The sequence below is a fragment of the Vitis riparia genome, chromosome 19, assembly GCF_004353265.1.
Source record: "Vitis riparia cultivar Riparia Gloire de Montpellier isolate 1030 chromosome 19, EGFV_Vit.rip_1.0, whole genome shotgun sequence".
Classification (NCBI taxonomy): domain Eukaryota; kingdom Viridiplantae; phylum Streptophyta; class Magnoliopsida; order Vitales; family Vitaceae; genus Vitis; species Vitis riparia.
Genome location: NC_048449.1, coordinates 11,287,514 through 11,306,960, shown reverse-complemented (window position 1 = coordinate 11,306,960; position 19,447 = coordinate 11,287,514). Strand labels below are relative to the sequence as shown.

The window sequence follows — 19,447 nt, the reverse complement described above, 5'->3', positions numbered from 1 at the left end:
TAACAAAATAAAATTAAACTAAAATCGAAATTAAAAATATGGAATTTGTCTAAGAGGGTTAATCAAACAATTGAATTAAAGTCATGAATGCATTCAAATTATAAAATAAATTAAAATCACACTAAATTGAAATTAAATTCTATTTAATAAGATTATTGGAATTAAAAACACAAACTTTATTTGATACGATCATTTAAACTAAAGAATTAAGAACAACAAATGCATTTAAACTAACAACAGATTAAAACCAAACTAACTAGAATTAAAAACACAAACTTTATTAGTCATGATTATTTGAACTAAAGAATTAAGATGAACAAATGCGTTTAAACTAAAAATATATTAAAACCAAACTAACTAGGAATTAAAAACACAAACTTTATTTGACGTGATTATTTAAACTAAGAATTAAGATCAACAAATGCATTTAAACTAAAAACAAATTAAAATCAAACTAATTGGAATTAAAAACACAAACTTTATTTAACGTAATTATTTAAACTAAAGAATTAAGATCAACTAATGCATTTAAACTAAAAATGAATTAAAATCAAACTAATTAGAATTAAAAACACAAACTTTATTTAGCGGATTATTTAAACTAAATAATTAAGATCAACTAATGCATTCAAACTAAAATATAAGCTAAAATTAAACTAATTGGAGTTAAAGACGCAAACTTTATTCGACATGATCAATTAAACTAATAAATTAAAATCACTAAAAAACTTAAAATAAAAGGTAGATTGGAACTAAACTAATTGGGGATTTAAAAAGAAAATAACATAAACTTTAACACAAATAATTAATCAAAAATCAAAATTTCAAAAAAAAATCTAGGCTAAATAAAAGTACTACATAGAAAACTAACTTGTGAAGTGAAAGAGAAAATCCTCTTTTGGTGATTAAATGGCAACCCGATCTCCGTCCGAAGTCCCTTGTTCTCCTCCAAAATTCTGTGTGCTCTCTTTAAAAAAATTCTTTCAGTGTATTCTCCTCTAAAAAAAATTCTGCTTTATGCTTTGATCTCTCAAAAAAATCCCCTCTGGAAAAAAATTCCGTAGGTTCTCTCTACCAAAGAAAATAAAATCCTTCGCGTGTTAAAATCCCCTTTCCAAAAAATCCTTTTTTTTTTTCTCCTCTGTTCTTATATTTTTATGGCAAGAGTGCATTGGCATGTCCCTATTTGGAAAGTGGCCTCATCCTTCCATATGTGGCTGCCTTTTTTTCTTTACATCCTCCACTGAAGCCTACAAAAATCCCCACCATCTTTAATCTTCCCTTTTTTAGATGTCGGTTATCTCTATATGCAATGCCATGGTATGGTTGCATTTTTTTAGAATCAAATTTGCAGCCCCCACTTTCCCCAATGCGCGACTGCCTGTTTCCTTTTAAAACGAATATAATCATGATGTCCTTGACACAATATTCTACTTCCTTATCTAAATATGATAGCCACATAATCTTCCATAAATCAATCAATCCATCTTCTACTACCCATCTGCCATCAAGGATTTTTTGTTGAGATTTAATACGGAAATTAACACACAATAATCCAGATCATTGAATTCAAACTCATCTCTGATAATAAAATAATAAAAACATTAATTAAAAAATAGATTACATACCGTTTGAAGAACACGCAGCCATGAGAAATTTCCCTTCATTTTATAGATCTTAAATCCTTGATCTCTTCTTCTCCTTATCAAACCTTAATACACAGAATTGTTTTCTGTAATTGATGGAAGAGAACACTCACCGCACATGAAGGGGTTTCTGTATATATCTCTTATTGATAAGAGAAGAGGGCCAAGAATACACGTTCAAAAATCGTTCTGAACGTGTTATTCGAATAACTGTTATTATTTCAAATAATAATATTATAATTATTATAATTTACCCACTCCATCAAGGGTAAATATCTTTATAACAGTTTAAAGATATTGGGTATTATTTTAATTGGCTAAATACTAGGTTAGTGGGCCACCCACTTAATTTTCATGTGGAAATAACATTCTCCCACTTGGCCCACTAAACCGATTATGAAAACTATAATATTTAGTTTATATATAAAATATATACTGGAAAATAAATTTGACACGTGATCACGATTTCAATAAACTTAGCCAATACGTCCAAAATCATATACCATAATACTGAATCAGTTTAGATCATAAATGCGAGTCATGGCGGTCACATGACCATAATGTCATGTTTCCTTCCATGCACCACACATCAATAACCCTTACTAACCCAGTCCTTAATGCCAAATAGCCCCTGTAATTTGTCTTGTCAGGACAATTCTTGTTTATCAAACAATAAAACGTGCACCCATAATTGAAAACAAGAATAAACAGAAACAATTTTAATGCGCAAATTGTCAATTACATAACCACCATTCATGATCATACATATTATGGATTACTCAAAAGGCCCATCCTCATAACATGTTCCAAATATGCCTTTGGAAGTAATCCTTTAGTTAATGGATCAGCAACCATAAGTGTGGTCCTAATATTTTCAATTGACACTTGTTGTTTCTGGACTCTTTCTTTAACAACTAAATACTTTAAATCCATGTGTTTCGATCCACTAGAAAATTTGTCATTCTTAGAGAAGAAAACAGTTGCGGTGTTATCACAATATATTCTCAAAGGTTTAGCAATAGAGTCGACAACACCAAGCCCTGAGATAAAATTTTGCAACCATAAAGCATGACTTGAAGCTTCAAAACAAGCAACAAACTCGGCCTCCATCGTGGATGAAGCAGTAATTGATTTCTTTTCACTCTTCCACGAGATTGCCCCATTTGCTAGCATAAAGACAAATCCTGAAGTTGACTTTAAGCTATCGAGACAACCACCATAATCAGAATCCGAGTAACCGACAACCTCTAATTGTTCTGATCTTTTATATGTGAGCATATAATCCTTTGTCCCTTGTAAGTACCTCATCACCTTCTTTGCAGCTTTCTAGTGTTCGAATCCTGGATCACTTTGGTATCTTCCTAACATACCTACAGCAAAGCTGATATCCGGTCTTGTACATGTTTGAGCGTACATCAAACTCCCCACAGCTGATGCATAAGGAATTTTCTTCATTTGCTCCCTTTCCATGTTATTCCTTGGGCACTGCATTTTACTTAATTTGTCACCTTTCAATATAGGTGCAATACCTGATGAACATGACTACATATTAAATCTCTCTAAAACCCGATCAATATATCCTTTCTGAGATAAACCTAGCACTCCTCGAGATCGATCCCTAAATATCTCGATGCCAATAACATAGTTTGTCTCACCCATATCAACCATATGAAAGTTTTTATAGAGATATTCCTTGGTTTCACGTAATAAACCAAGATCAGTGCTAGTAAGCAAAATATCATCCACATACAGTATCAGAAATATAAACTTGCTCCCACTAACTTTCAGATATATACACTGATCAACAATGTTCTCTTTAAGTCCGAAATATGTAATGGTATTATTGAACTTAATATACCATTGTCTGGAAGCTTGTTTAAGACCGTAAATGGATTTCTTTAATTTGCAAACTAGGTGTTCATTTCCTTTCTTTGCGAACCCTTCAGGTTGTTCCATGTAGATATTATCTTCATCCAAATTCCCATTTAAGAATGCAGTTTTCACATCCATTTGATGTAACTCTAAATCAAAATGAGCTACAAGTGCCATGATGATTCCAAGCGAATCTTTCTTGGAAACCGGAGAGAAGGTATCTTTGTAATCGATACCTTCCTTTTGAGTGAAACCTTTGGCCACAAGTCTGGCCTTAAATCATTCGATATTGCCTTTAGCGTCGCGCTTTGTCTTAAAGACCCATTTACAGCCGACGGGTTTACAACTATTAGGCAATTCAATGAGATCCCAGACACCGTTATGGGCCATAGATTTCAACTCTTCATTCATAGCTTCCGTCCATTTACTAGAATCATTACTTTCCATGGCTTGTGAAAACGAAATCGGATCCTTCCTTATCCCAATATCAAAATCAGATTCCTGTAGATACACCACATAATCATCTGTAATGGCAGGTCTCCTTTCTCTTTGAGATCTCCTCAAAGGTGCCGGTTGTGGTGGCTCTACAGCATTTTCAATGGCAATATTTTCTGGTGGTAATGAACCATCTCTATTATGTTGCTCATTTTCCTCAACTTGTTGAACAGGTTGAGGGACAATAATTTCTTGAGGTAAAAAAGGTGGTGGGATATCCACTCTTATCTCCTCAATATCTACCTTTCTTGGTTCATTACTCCCACTGATTTCGTCATTCTCTAAGAATCTGGCATTACCGGTTTCAACTATTCTCAGTCTGTGGTTAGGACAATAAAATTTGTACCCTTTCGATTTATTTGGATAGCCAATGAAATATCCAGATATTGTTCTTGAATCAAGCTTTTTCTCATGTGGGTTATAGATTCTTGCCTCCGTTGGACAACCCCATATATGTATATGTCTCAAGCTAGGTTTCCTACCAGTCCATAACTCGAAAGGAGTTTTTGGAACTGGCTTACTAGGAACTCTGTTCAAGATATACATTGCGGTTTTTAAGGCTTCACCCCATAATGAAATAGGTACAGAAGAGTAACTCATCATACTCCTAACCATTTTCATTAATGTGCGATTACGCCTTTCAGCAACACCATTCTGTTGTGGTGTACCAGGCATTGTGTACTGAGAACGAATGCCACGTTTTTCAAGGAATTTGGCAAAATGACCAGGATTTTGTCCCGATTCATCATATCTGCCATAATATTCACCGCCTCGATCTGATCTCACAATTTTAATCTTTTTATCTAATTGTCTCTCGACCTCTGTTATGAACATCTCGAAGATGTCAATGGCCTGAGACTTTTCATGCATTAGATAAACATAACCATAACGAGATAAATCATCTATAAAGGTGATAAAATATTTCTCTCCTGTAAAACATGGAACAGAGAGTGGTCCACAAATATTTGTATGAATTATCTCAAGGAGCTCATTAGTTCTTGTGGCACCTTTCTTTGTATGTTTAGTTTGCTTTCCCTTTATGCAATCCACGCATACATGAAAATCAGTGAAGTCAAGATTTTGTAAAATTCCTTCCTTCACTAATCTCTCAATTCTTTCCCTAGAGATGTGCCCTAGTCTTCTGTGCCACAAGATTGAAGAATTTTCATTAATTAAGCCACGTTTTGAACCAACATTTGAATGCAGGGTTATCAAAGCTTGTGCAAATTCATTATTCAAGGAAATTTTATATAAACCATCACATAAAATACTAGAACCAACTGTAACAGAATTTAACATCAAACTTAATTGTCCAGAACTGAATAAAACAGAATATCCAATAGCATCTAATTTAGACAAGGAAACTAAATTCCTAGAGATAGAATGTACATAAAAAGTGTTTAAAAGATCCATCTGATGACCTGTCTCTAATAGTAAGCGATAGGTACCAATAGCTACCACTTTAACCTTGAGACGGTTTCCCATATAGAGGAACTTTTCACTTTCCTTTGGTTTCCTGGTTGTAAGGAATCCCTCTCTTTTCGAACCAAGCCTTGCGCTTGATACAGTCCTTCTTCACATGCCCTTTCTTGCCACAAAAGTAGCAACTTACCGTGAATTTTCCATCATGACTCTGGGTACCTTCCCCAGGTCCGCTTTTCTTAAGTGGAAAGTTCTTTCCCTTTTTGAATTTTCCTTTCTTCTTTGTGACTCCATGAGTTACAGCAAGAGCAAGATTATGTCCTTCTTGTCTTAATCTCACTTCCTCTTGTATACATTTACTGGTGAGCTCATTCAAGTTCCACTGATCACTGTTAGTATTATAGTGGATTTTGAATGGAGCAAACTGTGATGGAAGTGAGTTAAGGACAAACTGTACCAAGAAAGACTCATCCATACCCATGCCTAGTGCCTTAAGCTTTGCAGCCTTTTCAGTCATGTTTAAAATATGTTGTTGAATACCTTTTTGACCATCATATTTCATGGGGGTCAATTCAGCCATCAATGTGCCTGTAAGGGACTTATCAGCGCGTTTGAAGCGCTCCTCAACAGATTTCAGAAATTTCGAGGCAAACTCGGTTTGGGGGAGAGAGGTCTTGATATTATTGGCAATAGTCATTCTCATAAACATCAGACTGAGTCTGTTGGATCTTGCCCAGGCTTTTGATTGTTCCACTTGCTCCAGAGTACTGTCATCCGTAGCTTCAGGAGGTTTATCCGTTATTAAAGCCAGGTCAAGATCCAATACGCCTAGTGAGAATTGAACCCTTTCATACCATTCAGAAAAGTTCGACCCATCAAAAACAGTCATTCCAGATGCAAGAGAGTGTAATGAAATAAATAGCAATGAACTATTGATATCATTAAAATTCTCCTTTGGGTAAATTTTAACATATCTAGTGTTCACTTGGAGGGAGCTTAAAACACTTTACTATTTTGTGTCATTTATATGTTACCTTTGGGTATCCATTTTACCTTTCTAAGCAACACAAAATAAAAACATTAATTAATAATTAGCAGAAATTGACTCTCCTTTGGGTTAGTCTCATTCTCCTAATTATAAAGAGAATTATTAAGAATTTTACAAGTCTCCCTTTATTCTTTTATGCAATTCAATAAATACAAGGCTCACTAATTTAGGTTACTTTGGCAACTATCTAAATTAGTTAACCTTACATTTATAAATTGTCATTTGGATAAAATTTCACAAGATGAAATCCCTCATTCTACCCGGACGGGAATCCCTTATTCCACCCGGACGGGAATCCCTCATTCTACTCGGACGGGGAATCCCTCATTCTAGCCGGACGGGAATCCCTCATTCCACCCGGACAGGAATCTCTCATTCTACTCGGACGGGGAATCCCTCATTCCACCCGGACGGGAATCCCTCATTCCACCCGGACGGGAATCCCTCATTCCACCCGGACGAGAATATCTCATTCCAGCCTCACATCCAGCACCCCTGTCGCCGGATGAGAGAGGAGGACGATTCAACTTCCCTGGGCAGACATGTCCGGATCCCTACACTTAGCTCCTAGGGTTTGAACCACCAAACCCCTAGGCTTTCCTTGTTTTCCGCCTAGGCTCTCAAGGGTGCAAGGTCTACCCATGAGGCCTAAGGGGCTGACAAACCAAACGACCAGCAATGGCGCCTGAAAACGGCCACCGGACTGACGCCAAACCAGCGCCCCTCACCGGCATTGATCCAGTCAGTGTTGAGGCTGGTCTTTACCTTGTTTAATTAATTTAATTTTTTTTATTATTATTATTCATTCTAGTGAGATGAATTAATCAAAGATAAATCTCAAAATTTAATCTTTATAAAACAATGATTCTGAATATTTAAATTCAACCTTGCTCTGATACCAATTGTTGAGATTTAATACGGAAATTAACACACAATCCAGATCATTGAATTCAAACTCATCTCTGATAATAAAATAATAAAAACATTAATTAAAAAATAGATTACATACCGTTTGAAGAACACACAGCCATGAGAGATTTCCCTTCAGTTTATAAATCTTAAATCCTTGATCTCTTCTTCTCCTTATCAAACCTTAATACACAGAATTGTTTTCTGTAATTGATGGAAGAGAGCACTCACCGCACATGAAGGGGTTTCTGTATATATCTCTTATTGATAGGAGAAGAGGGCCAAGAATACACGTTCAAAAACCGTTCTGAACGTGTTATTCGAATAACTATTATTATTTCAAATAATAATATTATAATTATTATAATTTACCCACTCCATCAAGGGTAAATATCTTTATAACAATTTAAAGATATTGGGTATTCTTTTAATTGGCTAAATACTAGGTTAGTGGGCCACCCACTTAATTTTAATGTGGAAATAACATTTTTCTATTAAAAGAACAAAGATTAAAGCTTCTCAATTTAGCCATGGATTCTTATGAATTCTCCATAAAAAAATCCGACCACCAAAGATGGAAAGCACCCATGGATCTCTATTCAAAACCTGTTCAATGCAGCACAGGAGTTTCAAGAAGCGGCTTCTTGACAGTTGAACCAACAATCTCTTAACATCATATGAAGGAAGCCTTGACCTTGAATTTCCATGCATATTTGCTAAGTACATTACAAAGTGTGATCCCATAGCTGGTGTGATTAACTACTCTCTTGGTGTATTGGTCCACTTAGGTAAAGAGCTGAATACATGACTTTCAGGCATGATCAAGGCATAATTTTTTTTTAGTACACACTGCGAGTAGAGCCTGACAAGTCTCGAAGATGAGAATGAGCCAACATAGGATTCGTGACTTTCCAGTACATAGGTCTTGAGTTCAAATAACTGTCAGAATTCGAAGGCGCTGAACAAAGCCTTTCATCAGCAACTGATACATTCATGAAATTCAGAATAATAATTAATAGGATGACAAGTACTCTTGTTGAAACTGGCGAGGGAGACTGCATTTTGGGTTATAGATGAGCGTGGAATGGTAATCTGTGTGCTATTCCTCCTCCTCAATCCTCAATGCAAGTGTGAAATTAAAAGAAAAAGAAAAATGGGGAAGAGAATGAAAATGACAAAGAAAGCGAGAATCTCAGAGCGGAATCAAAATAGAAAACAATTAAATTTCGAGCAGTGACCAGTTGAGGAAGTGGAAACCGTAACAGGGAACTGAACAGATAGTAGACTGTCACCCTGTCCTTTTTGCTCAGAGTGTCTACAATCTTTTTGTCTTTAAAAAAATCATTCTATGAGTGGCAACCCATCTCTCTTCAAATCTCAAGATGTTGTGTACCCTTTCTAGGTTGCGTGGTGGATCATATGCTGGGATCGTTCATTTTGTATGGCGACTGTCATCCCAAATGGAATATGAGTTATCCTAACAGCACTGTTTGTAGTATTCGCATGCTGACCACTTGAACCACCAGATCTGTAGGTATCAATTCTCAAATCTTCATTCATCAACTGGACATCTACCTCATCAGCCTAAGGGAGGATAGCAACTGACATAGCACTGGTGTGAACACGCCCTGACTTATCTGTCACTAGAACTCGCTGAACTCAATGAATTCCACTCTCAAATTTAAGCTTCCCATATACACCAAATCCTGAGATCGCTCCACTAACTTCCTTATATCCTTTAAGATCAGATTCAGTTATATCTACCACTTCAAACTTCCAACCGTTCTTCTGTGAGTATTTCTCATACATTTTAAATACGTCCATTGCAAACAAAGAAGCCTCATCTCCTCCGGTCCCTCCAAAATGCAGTCCCTTTCATCAACTTCATTATTGGGAAGTAATGATTTTAGCAGTAGATTCTGCAGCCTTTTCTCTTCCTTTGTGGCCTGACCCAATTCCTCAGCTGCCATGTTAAACATGTCTTTATCTTCTGAACATTCGGCCATGAGCGACTTCAAACCATCAACTCAATTATATGTTCGATTGAACTTCTGAGTTTCCGAAGCTCCTTATTAACTTTAGCATACTCCACTGGTGAGGCTTTTAGCTGCCTGGTTTATAAAATCTTGAAGATAAGCACTCCTGTGTTCAATCGCTGACAACCTTTGTTCCATAATCCCAATAAGATCAGTGGACAGTTGAGGTTGCAATTCAGTGTAGTATGGGCAGATGAAGGAGAAAGGGATTTTGGCCATAGTCGAATGAAGAAATCCATTTTGAATTTGATAAGTTGTATAGGATGCGTAAAGAGTTCCAATTTGATTCAAAAACCCTCCTATGCTTCTCATGTTAAACCCCACTACTTGCCTCCGTCTGCCTTCTTCTCTATAAAACAAAAGAAAATAGAAAGTAACCATATATTAATAATAAAATAGTAAAATTTATCTATCAAAAAAATAATAATAATAAAATAGTAAAATTTGAAAATCTTAAAAAGTAGGATAAAAAAAAATTCTTGTAATTGAAAATTAAAAATTAAAATTATGTAATTAAAACTAAAATATCAACCGCATTAAAAGAAATAAAATCATGAAGCTCAAGCAATTTCCTACAAAAATAAATTAATGAATAAAGTGAAATAAATGTATAAATATATATGAGATATCAATTCATGCAGTTAGGAAAAACTAAAATCTCAATTCTCATACAATTTTCTAAAAAATGAATAAAATTAATAATAAAAATAAAAATAAAATAAAATAAATCAACCACATGCTAGTCATACAAGCCATTCAACCATACTTGAAAGGTGACCTAAGTGGGCCAAGATGTGCCTAAATGAGCTAGGATGAACCTAGGTGAGCCTGATAAGTGCAGAAGTGACCTAGGGTGATCTAAAAAGTGCCCCAAGGCAATAAAAAGGTATCTAAGTGAATCTAGGTGAAGTGTAATGTGCCTAAGTGACCTAAAGTGAGTGTGTGTCATTTGGAAGGTTCCTAGGTTACCTTGAGTGAGTGTGTACAATCTAGAAGGTGCCTAAGATGTTTAGGACAATGCCTAAGTCTAGATTAGGGTTGCCAAGGGTCACAATAAGGGGTCAGATAATCCCTCAACCAGAGTCTCCAAAGTGGCTCAGAAAAGGTAAGTTACACGAGTAGTAATGGGCCATCAAATAAACATTGTGGAACACTGGAAGTGAACTTAAAGACATGTGCTAAAGGGACAAAATTGAGGGTCTACAATATGTCAATCATATTTCCTCTCTGGGGTCAACTCTCTAATGACAAGCGGTGTATTCCAAGTAAGTCCCTAGGGTCTCCTAGAATAGATGGATCTCCATGACCATAACTGGGTTAACAACGTCCTCAAACACATCATCAACATAAGCGGGATACCCCAACATAAATAAACTGAATCTCTTCTGAACTTTCAATGACAGAGATCTCAAGCATATCAAGAGAGTGAACTATCTCTGGCTAATCTATGCTAACCATCCAACTATCATCCAATACGTCCATCTCATGCTCGTCATGAAGAGAACCATGTCAACTAAATCTCCCATCTTATAAAAAAAACTAACATCCTCTTTAAGAAGTCTCATCTGATAAACTTTAACCCATAATTCGCTAAACTCATTATATGTATGATGTCACCCTCAACAATGTCACTAGCTAACTGGGTGGTGGGGGTGGGAGGTAATGAATCACACAACATCTCATCTTGAACTAAAGGTTATCTATCTCACTATCCATCAATCATCTAGCTTAAACCTACTAATGCCTCCCGAATAGAGTCATGGTGACTGTTAGTCGATCAACTGTAACATGTTGAGGATCCATACCCGGCTGCTTTGAAACCTTAATCAACCTATCTCCAACTCTAATCTAAGAAGTTGAATCTAAACTGAAACGAATAACAATCTTATAAGCTACAAAGGCACAAAAAGAGAAATGACATGAAGGAAGCTCAAAAAAGGTGGAAACGCACTAATCACAATGTAGAAAGGTGGCCCAACTAAAACTTAAACATATACCAATCTCTTAGCACACCAAAAGGAGACCATGAAGAGGATAACTAAACTCAATTGTGACCAAGGCAACTTTGAAAGTCCACAGATGCACCCACATGTAGGAATGATATCTTAATTGGGCCTAGGTTAACCTACAAGGTTAAGATGACACTATAAGATATAATGGGTGGGTTAAATGATCCCTAACAGAAGCGATTGTACCCTCCAGTGGTATGCAACCCTCTGCACGCCTCCAAAAAGATGGGGTGCTTCCATGCAAGGTGGTCATCACCTCCACACATGCACGTCCTCGCTTTCCTATGAGGTTTCCTAACGGTGAAGGCTCTCTCATGTCTCAACACTCAAGGATAATCTAAAGTGCACAGTGAAGGATGTGGGTGCATCTGAAAAACCTAAAATCTCAAGTGAGATAGTGAACAAAGACAAGCAATCATACAATCATGCAAGAGAAATGGTTGTCATACAACAAGCAGTCATGCGAAATAGATAAATATCAAACAATCAAAGTCCTATCTAACATATGTGAGAGTGAATCATGCTAGAGTGAACAAAAGTAGGCAAGTGATCATTCAAGGCAATCAAACATGTTGAGATGGCAAACCAATCAAGCAAGCAGACCAAATCACCTTGCCTAAAAAAAAATGGTACCCTCTAATTGATCAATTAAACGCCACATTTTCCTCAACTAGTGTTCAAGCTTGATTCTCAAGATACCCAACAAAGTCGCCAATTTGTGGACCTGCATTTTTCACATTCGCCCTCATTCGATCGGCGAGACTCGCTTTTATTTGTTGAAAATTTGGTTTTGGATAAGTCGAAGTTGCCACTTATTTTATATTAATTTTAAAGGGAAAATAAAACAAGAAAGAAAACCCTAAAAAAAGTGACTCCATAGTTTTTGGAAAAGCGTGCCTTTGAAAAACTTGAGTCTAGGTCCGGGGATCAGGTTACCTATTGGGAAGGTACTTTTAAAAGGTATCACCCCTCTATGCTCTAAAGAGGTCTCTACTGACTAAGTTGAGGGAAATATGACAATTAATTTGTTTGATTATGGATACCTAGGTAGACAAGGTGATTTTTTTTAAAAAAAAAAGCATGTCAAACAAGAAAGCCAATCACAATCACAAAAAAGATTTAGGTGCGTACCTGGTCTACTTCTTAAGCGCTATCACAAGACATCAATGGTTAGTTTGGAAACATAGCACACAACATGTATTTTATACTATCAAATTAAGCATACATCTAAGCACTTAAAGATCACATCAAGCATAAATGAAATTCACAACAACATTCATGTTCATAAAATTTTGAAAAGTAAGTGATAGAGAGCATACTTGGAAAGCATGCATAAATTATATGATTCCTCCAAAAATGCTAAAGTGATTAGGACAAGTATGAATTATATAACATATTCATTATGTCTAATACATAGTACCAAAGCCAAAATTAAGCCAAGGTAAGTCAAATGACTTCAAAAATAAATAACCAATTCAAGTAATGTACAAGATTATCAGCATGCAATTAGAAAAGGGAGCATCAAAAAAACAATTTCTAAAGAATGGCTTGGAGTGGAATTTAATCACAAACAATTTCAGGAAGCAACTCCTACATATGTAGAACAAGATACCAAAATCCAAACACTCATTTGAATGACAAATTGCAGCCAAGAAGCCTAAAAGTTCCAGAATGTCCAGATTAGGTAAAAAAACAACATGCATAAACAAATTTTTTTAAAAAAATATTAAGACATCACATAAATTCGTACAAAAAATCACATACATCTTTCAAAGTGTCTATATCAAATAAAAAAATGAATTTGGGATTGAATAGTACTTAAAAATATTTTTTGAAACGCTCCAACTAATCAGATGTCCAAATTCCATCATGCACAATAGGTACGACTTTGAAAAATCATATCCCCCTCAAGAAGGCATATTTTTTTATATTTTATGTGTCTAATATCAATTTCAAGAAGCTTAGAATTGAGAAAAAAATATTGAATCAAATTTAAAAAGTCATATGTTATTTTATTTTTATAGAAAGTCTTCGGGTTTCCAGAACCTAGTGAAAGTAGAGCCCCCCTAAAGACTCATTTATATTTTATGTTATGGAATTGTTTTCTAACTCAAACAAAACTTTAAATTCAAGTTTAAGGAGTAAGAAAAGTCATAAAAGTTTTAGAAATTTTTTAAAAATATTCTAAACTTGTTGTACCAAATTTTAACACTAAAGGGTCAATGGGCATGAAAATTGGCAACAAGGAAAAGAAAAGTTTTTTGAAAACTTTTGCAGCACTAGAATTGTCCTCCCAAAATGGCTATGATGCTCCCAAAACTCCTGTGGAGTGCGTGTTGATATTCCTCCACTCCACGTTCTGCTGGTGGTTTCAATAAAAAAAAAATGATGCACAATTAAATCAAACTTCAATGATCTAATTGTATACATGGAAGTCTCCAAAAAAAATCATTTATCTCAAAGTCGCAACCCTTCAATTCCTCACAAAGTTGTGCCTTAGTCCGAAAGCTTTTGGAAACATATTACCAATATCCCAAAACATTCTGAATTTTTTCTCCAAAAATTTCAAGAACGCTTCTTCAAAATCACCAGTTTGTCCCTCTTCCAAATGGTGTTCATCTCCCACAAAAAAAAAAAAAAAAAAAAAAAACTTGTTGAATCTTCTTCTAAAAATACCCAAAAAAACCTCACCAAAATCTTAACCTGTGTTGACCTTCCTTTTCTAAAAAAAATGGTTCCTCTCTCTCAATCTTCTATCCTCCCAAAACACCACCAGCTTGTGCCATTGGAAATGGCCACATTCGTGATGCCTTAAAACTGTCTTCATGTTCACGATCATGCCCCCTTCCCAGTTCTGGTGTTGTTGATCGTGCCCAATCTACTCATCATCTGCATATCATCAACCCCACCCCGAATCTCATTTCTCGCTCAAAATTTCCCTTTTCCATTTTTTCATGTGAGCCTTATTAGGAACCTCACTAGGAAGTAGCAAGAACTTGAATCTCTCATGTCGCAGGTCAATCTATTCTTCATCATGGTCATCATACTTCACATTATGAAGTTTTCTTTCTGGGTCATAGTCTTTAACAAGACCAAAATTCCAATTTTGGTCCAATGGCCAAAAGACTATGATCCTTTTGTTCAATACCCAATAAGCATCCAAGTTCCTGGAGAAAATTTTGTAGAAATGACGCCTTTTCCTTGAGAGACCCTTTTTCTTGTGCTATTTTTGTGGTTGTAATACTCTGCCAGCAGTGTCAATAGGTACAGATTCATAACCACCAAGAGAATTCATCACGTGACTCAAACAATCCTGATCAGGAGATAATAAAAAAAGGACGGTCCATTTGTTGATTAAGGTGTTGAACCTTTGCCATTTGATGAAAACCTAGTACCGTTTGGATCAGACCAAGATGAAAGCATCCTTGATGCATTCTCCTCCAAATTCTCCTCATCCTCTTCCTCACAATTTCTAATCAGATTCTCAACTAAAGTTCTGCTCCCCTATTCTTCCTTTTTCTTAATCTCAAAATGGCAACCTAGTGATGAAAACAAATCAGTAGCAGCCCGGTGATAAAAATAAAAATAAAATCAGCAACAACCCGATGATCCCTTCTCAGTGGTACTCCTCTCTTCTCTTATTTCCTCTCTCTTTTTTAATCTCAAAACGGTAGCCTAGTGATAAAAAAAATCAGCAGCAGCTCGGTGATCCTTTCTCAATGGTGCTCCCATATTCTTTTCTTTCCTCTCTATTTCTTAATCTCAAAACGGCAGCTTAGTGATGAAAAAAAATCAACAACAACCCAGTGATCCCTTCTCAATGGTGTTCCTCTCTCATCTCTCTTTCTTAATCTGTTCTCTATCACTTTCTTTTCTTCTCCGTAACCCCGGTGATGTAAAAAAACGATAGAAAAGATTTCCTTCTCCTTCTCCCATCACCCTCCAATTTTCTTTTTTTCCTTTTTGTCTTTCCTTCATTTTTTTATTCCTTTTTAATCTCTTATCAATCCCCCATTCAACTCATCTCTCTAACCACGGTAATGGAAGGAACAATAGCCACCTTTGCTCATTTCCTTTTTTTTTTTTTAATCTTTTTTTTTCTCAATCACTTCTTTTTTAACACAGCCTTCACCTCGTCCACATACACAATAAACCTCTCATTTGCACATTCCATGCAACTTTGTAACTTACCATTTCAAGTGGGCCCTCTTTCCTCTTTTTTATTTTTTTCAAACACATAATAAATCTCTCATTTTCACATTCCATGCAGCTTTGTAACTTACCATTTCAAGTGGGCCCTCTTTCTTCTTTTTATTTATTTTTTTAAACGTGGACTAAATATCTCTCCAATCACAACTCCAAGTTTCCTTTCCTAAAGAAGTTTGACCATTGATAAATCTCCTTACTAAATTCCAAAGTTAATAGGTTAAAAATAAAATAAAAAACGTGTTTTAGAAAATGAGTAAAATTTATTGGATTGACAATATATATATATATATAATACAATTGTTAGATTAACTAAAAGTATTTGATGAAATTATTAGATTGAAGTAAATAAAAGTATTTTACGAAATTATTTGATTGAATAAAATGGTAATATACAAAATGGCTAAATAGATAATAATAAAAAAGGAAAGTCATGCTAACCATGCAAAAACCTAAGCCATAAAGCCATGCAACCATGCATTCATGCAAAAAAAAAAAAAATTCTAAATAGGCCTAAAGTTCCTAAATGGGTATAGGGTGCCTAAATGGGCCTAAAGTGGTTAAATGGGCCTAATGTGCCTAAATAGGCCTAGGGCACCTAAATGGGCCTAAGGTGGTGCGAAAAGTATCTAAGTGAGCCGAAGTCTAAATTAAGGCTGCCAAGGGTCACAACGGGGTTAAATAGATCCCTCAACCAAAGTCCCCAAGGTGGCTTAGAAAATATAGACTACACGAGTAGTAATGGGCCACCAGGGAATTGTTGTAAAATATGAAACAAATACCTAATAGGACATGTGCTAGGAGGATAAAATGGAGGGTCTACACATTTATTCATTGATGTTAGACTTTTTCATTGCATCATCGTTGAGCATATCCTAAAGTGTCTTGTATGGTGACATTATGTGTCTTATGTTGGTTACTATCTTACACTTGGGCATACCCCCACCCTTGAGTTCATCAAGTCTTTTGTAGATTTTCCCATTACTTGATTTATTTTTTTTTATCTTTATGAGTCGTCATATTGGGACATACCCGTTTTAGCGCTCTTCTACAGGAGCATACCCCCCTCTTTGGGTTTATCACATCTCATATTCATTTCATGATTGTTAGACTTTATCTTTACGAGTTATCACCTAAGGCATCCCCCTACCGTCAATTTGTTTAGGGCATTCTCCTACTGTCAGTTTGTTTAAGGCATCCATCTTCCTTCATTTTTTAGGGCATTATTCTTTCGTCAATTTGTTTAGGGCATATCCTTTTCTTCTAGTTTGTTTAGGGCATCTCCTACTATCAGTTTGTTTAGGGCATCCCCCTACTGTCAGTTTGTTTAAGGCATCCCCTTACCGTTAGTTTGTTTAAGGCACCCCCCTTCCTTCAACTTGTTTAGGGCATCCCCTTTCCTTTAACTTGTTTAAGGCATCCCCATTCCTTCAGTTTTTTAGGGCATTCCTCTTTTGTCAATTTGTTTAGGGCATCCCCCTACTGTCAGTTTGTTTAGGGCATCCCTCTACCTGATTCATTCCCAATTGGTGTCTCAGCTGATTCATGTCCAGCTGGTGCTCTTCGATTGAGAGAGTAATCAACAAAATTTATAACCTATATCACCATGCATTACGATAGCTTAGCTAATATAGCATAGTGGCTCTAGGATCGTTCATTGGGAAGGGTTTTCAACTCTTAACTGATACCAATTCAAGGTAAATTGGTGTTTTTTCATTTCAAGGTTAGCTTTAAAAGAAAACATAAAGATGTTTGAGTGAAAAAGGGTTTAGTCTTAAACTAACCAAAAAGAAAGTAATGGAAATTACTTATGAAGAAAAACATTCCTTGGAGGTTTAGGTTCACAGGGGAGATTTCTTATGCAAAAACAGAGCTCCGGTCATTTGGTTCATTTCCTCGCATTAGAGAATTAACATATAGTCAATTCTCTAACCAGTGTTGTACAGATGTATCCTTTAAATGGATTTCAACTTTAATTCCCTCTCACTGATGCAACTTGCAATGGCTCATGCCTCTCACCTAGCATTTTCCATTCAAGATGATCTTTAACTTTGGACTTCCCTTCTCAAGCTCGCAAGAGATAACTAATGGATGTCTCCTTGGAGTCCAAAAGCTTACCAAGTGTTGGCAATTCTAGAAAATCCTACCTCCAAGTCACTTCCCAAAAGCTCGCAAGAGATAAACAAGTGCATCTCCATGGACGGAGATCACGTGCCTTACCAAGTGTTGGCTCAAGTGACTTGAAGGTGTTTTAAGTTAACTAAAAACATAGAAATCATTAAAGGATGACATTTTCTCTTCATTAATGATTGAAACCACAAAGCTACTAATTCATGCGCTTGGAACCTTTCCTGGCTACTTTAACTCCAAAGAACTAAAAGTCTAGCCACTCATTCTCTGAGGAAACTTTCTCAGAGCTTGTTTGGCTAGAAAGAAAACTAACGAGAAAACAAATATATGAAGGAAAAACAGAGCAAGTGCTCTCTAAAATATATTTCTTCCTTCAACTCATTACATAATAGATGATATCATAGATGATGTCTTTGTAAAGAAAATTACAAACTATAAATATGAGGTTATTCACCCTTTTCCTTGCTTAAAGACTAAGGAATCCTATGATAGGTGGATTACAAGGAGACATTGGGAATTTAGATAACAAATATCTAAAGCAAAATATCCCAAAATATCTCAACATGTCAGTCTGAAATATCTCAAGAAGTCGCTCGAAAATATCAGGAAGCTTCAGGAGAACACCTTAGTTGTGCATGTTTGACCGGGTAGGTGCTACCAGTGGATCCGGATATGTCTGACCGGAGAAGTTGAAACATCCTCCTCTTCTATCCGGCAATGAGATATCCGGATGTAAAATGTCGGCGCACGGAAAGTTGTCTGGATGTAAAATGTCGGCGCACGGAATTCCTCCCCGGGTGGACTGAGCTATGCTACGCAAAGGGGGGCCATCTGCGTGTGCAAGGCTATCCGGATCAACTCCATCCGGATTCCCCCAAAGGACATGTGGCGCGCTCTCCTATCCAGACTCCCTCAAGGAGAAGCACACGGCACTCGTGAACCTCACACCCGGACAATAGCATATCCTATCCGGATATGTTGTCCGGATCATGTTCCGCCGCCATCCGACGGTGTGTCCGGACGCCCTGTCCGGACATCTTTGCCATGGATTCCAAAGAACTCTCCTCAATCTTGGATTGCTTTGGTGCTCAAAAAACTATCAAAACACCAAAACTTAACACAATTTGATTAGAATTGATTGCAAGGGTCTTTAATATGTTAATTGGGTTAAAAGGTGATAACTACTACTCAAAAGTGTTTTTAAAGAGTTTATTACAAGCTATGAAATAGCACTTTTTAAGTAGTAATCACTCCTCCCAACCAACATATTGCTAGTCCCTTAGCAATGAAGGAGAGAAAAATAAAAATAAACAGTACTATAATTTACAATATCATGCTGATCAAAAAACAATTTTCAAGTGGCATGATGATCTAACTCTCACATGGAACATTAAAGAAATAAAACTCAAACTTCAACAAGAGTTATCAAATAACTTGTCTAATTACAATTCTTAAAGAGAAGGCATTATGCAAATTTAAGCTTTAAAAGAGTTTCCACTCCCAAAGGTCCAAACCTTACTCTTCCACAAAAATCTAAGTGTTATTTATTAGCTTCCGAATATAGTATGTTGAACTAATTTCTCTCCCCAACCTAGTTCTTTTTCAAAGCTCAACAAACTGATCAACCTCCAATAGGCTAAGAACGTACCTCTTTTTTCACAATTTTTTCATTGT

At 36.0% G+C, this 19,447-nt stretch overlaps 1 pseudogene; it reads right to left on the bottom strand.

The window, feature by feature from the left end:
• Window positions 1-8,790: 8,790 nt before the first annotated feature.
• On the bottom strand, window positions 8,791-9,647 carry LOC117908191 (annotated as a pseudogene).
• Between the last annotated feature and the right edge of the window lie 9,800 nt (window positions 9,648-19,447).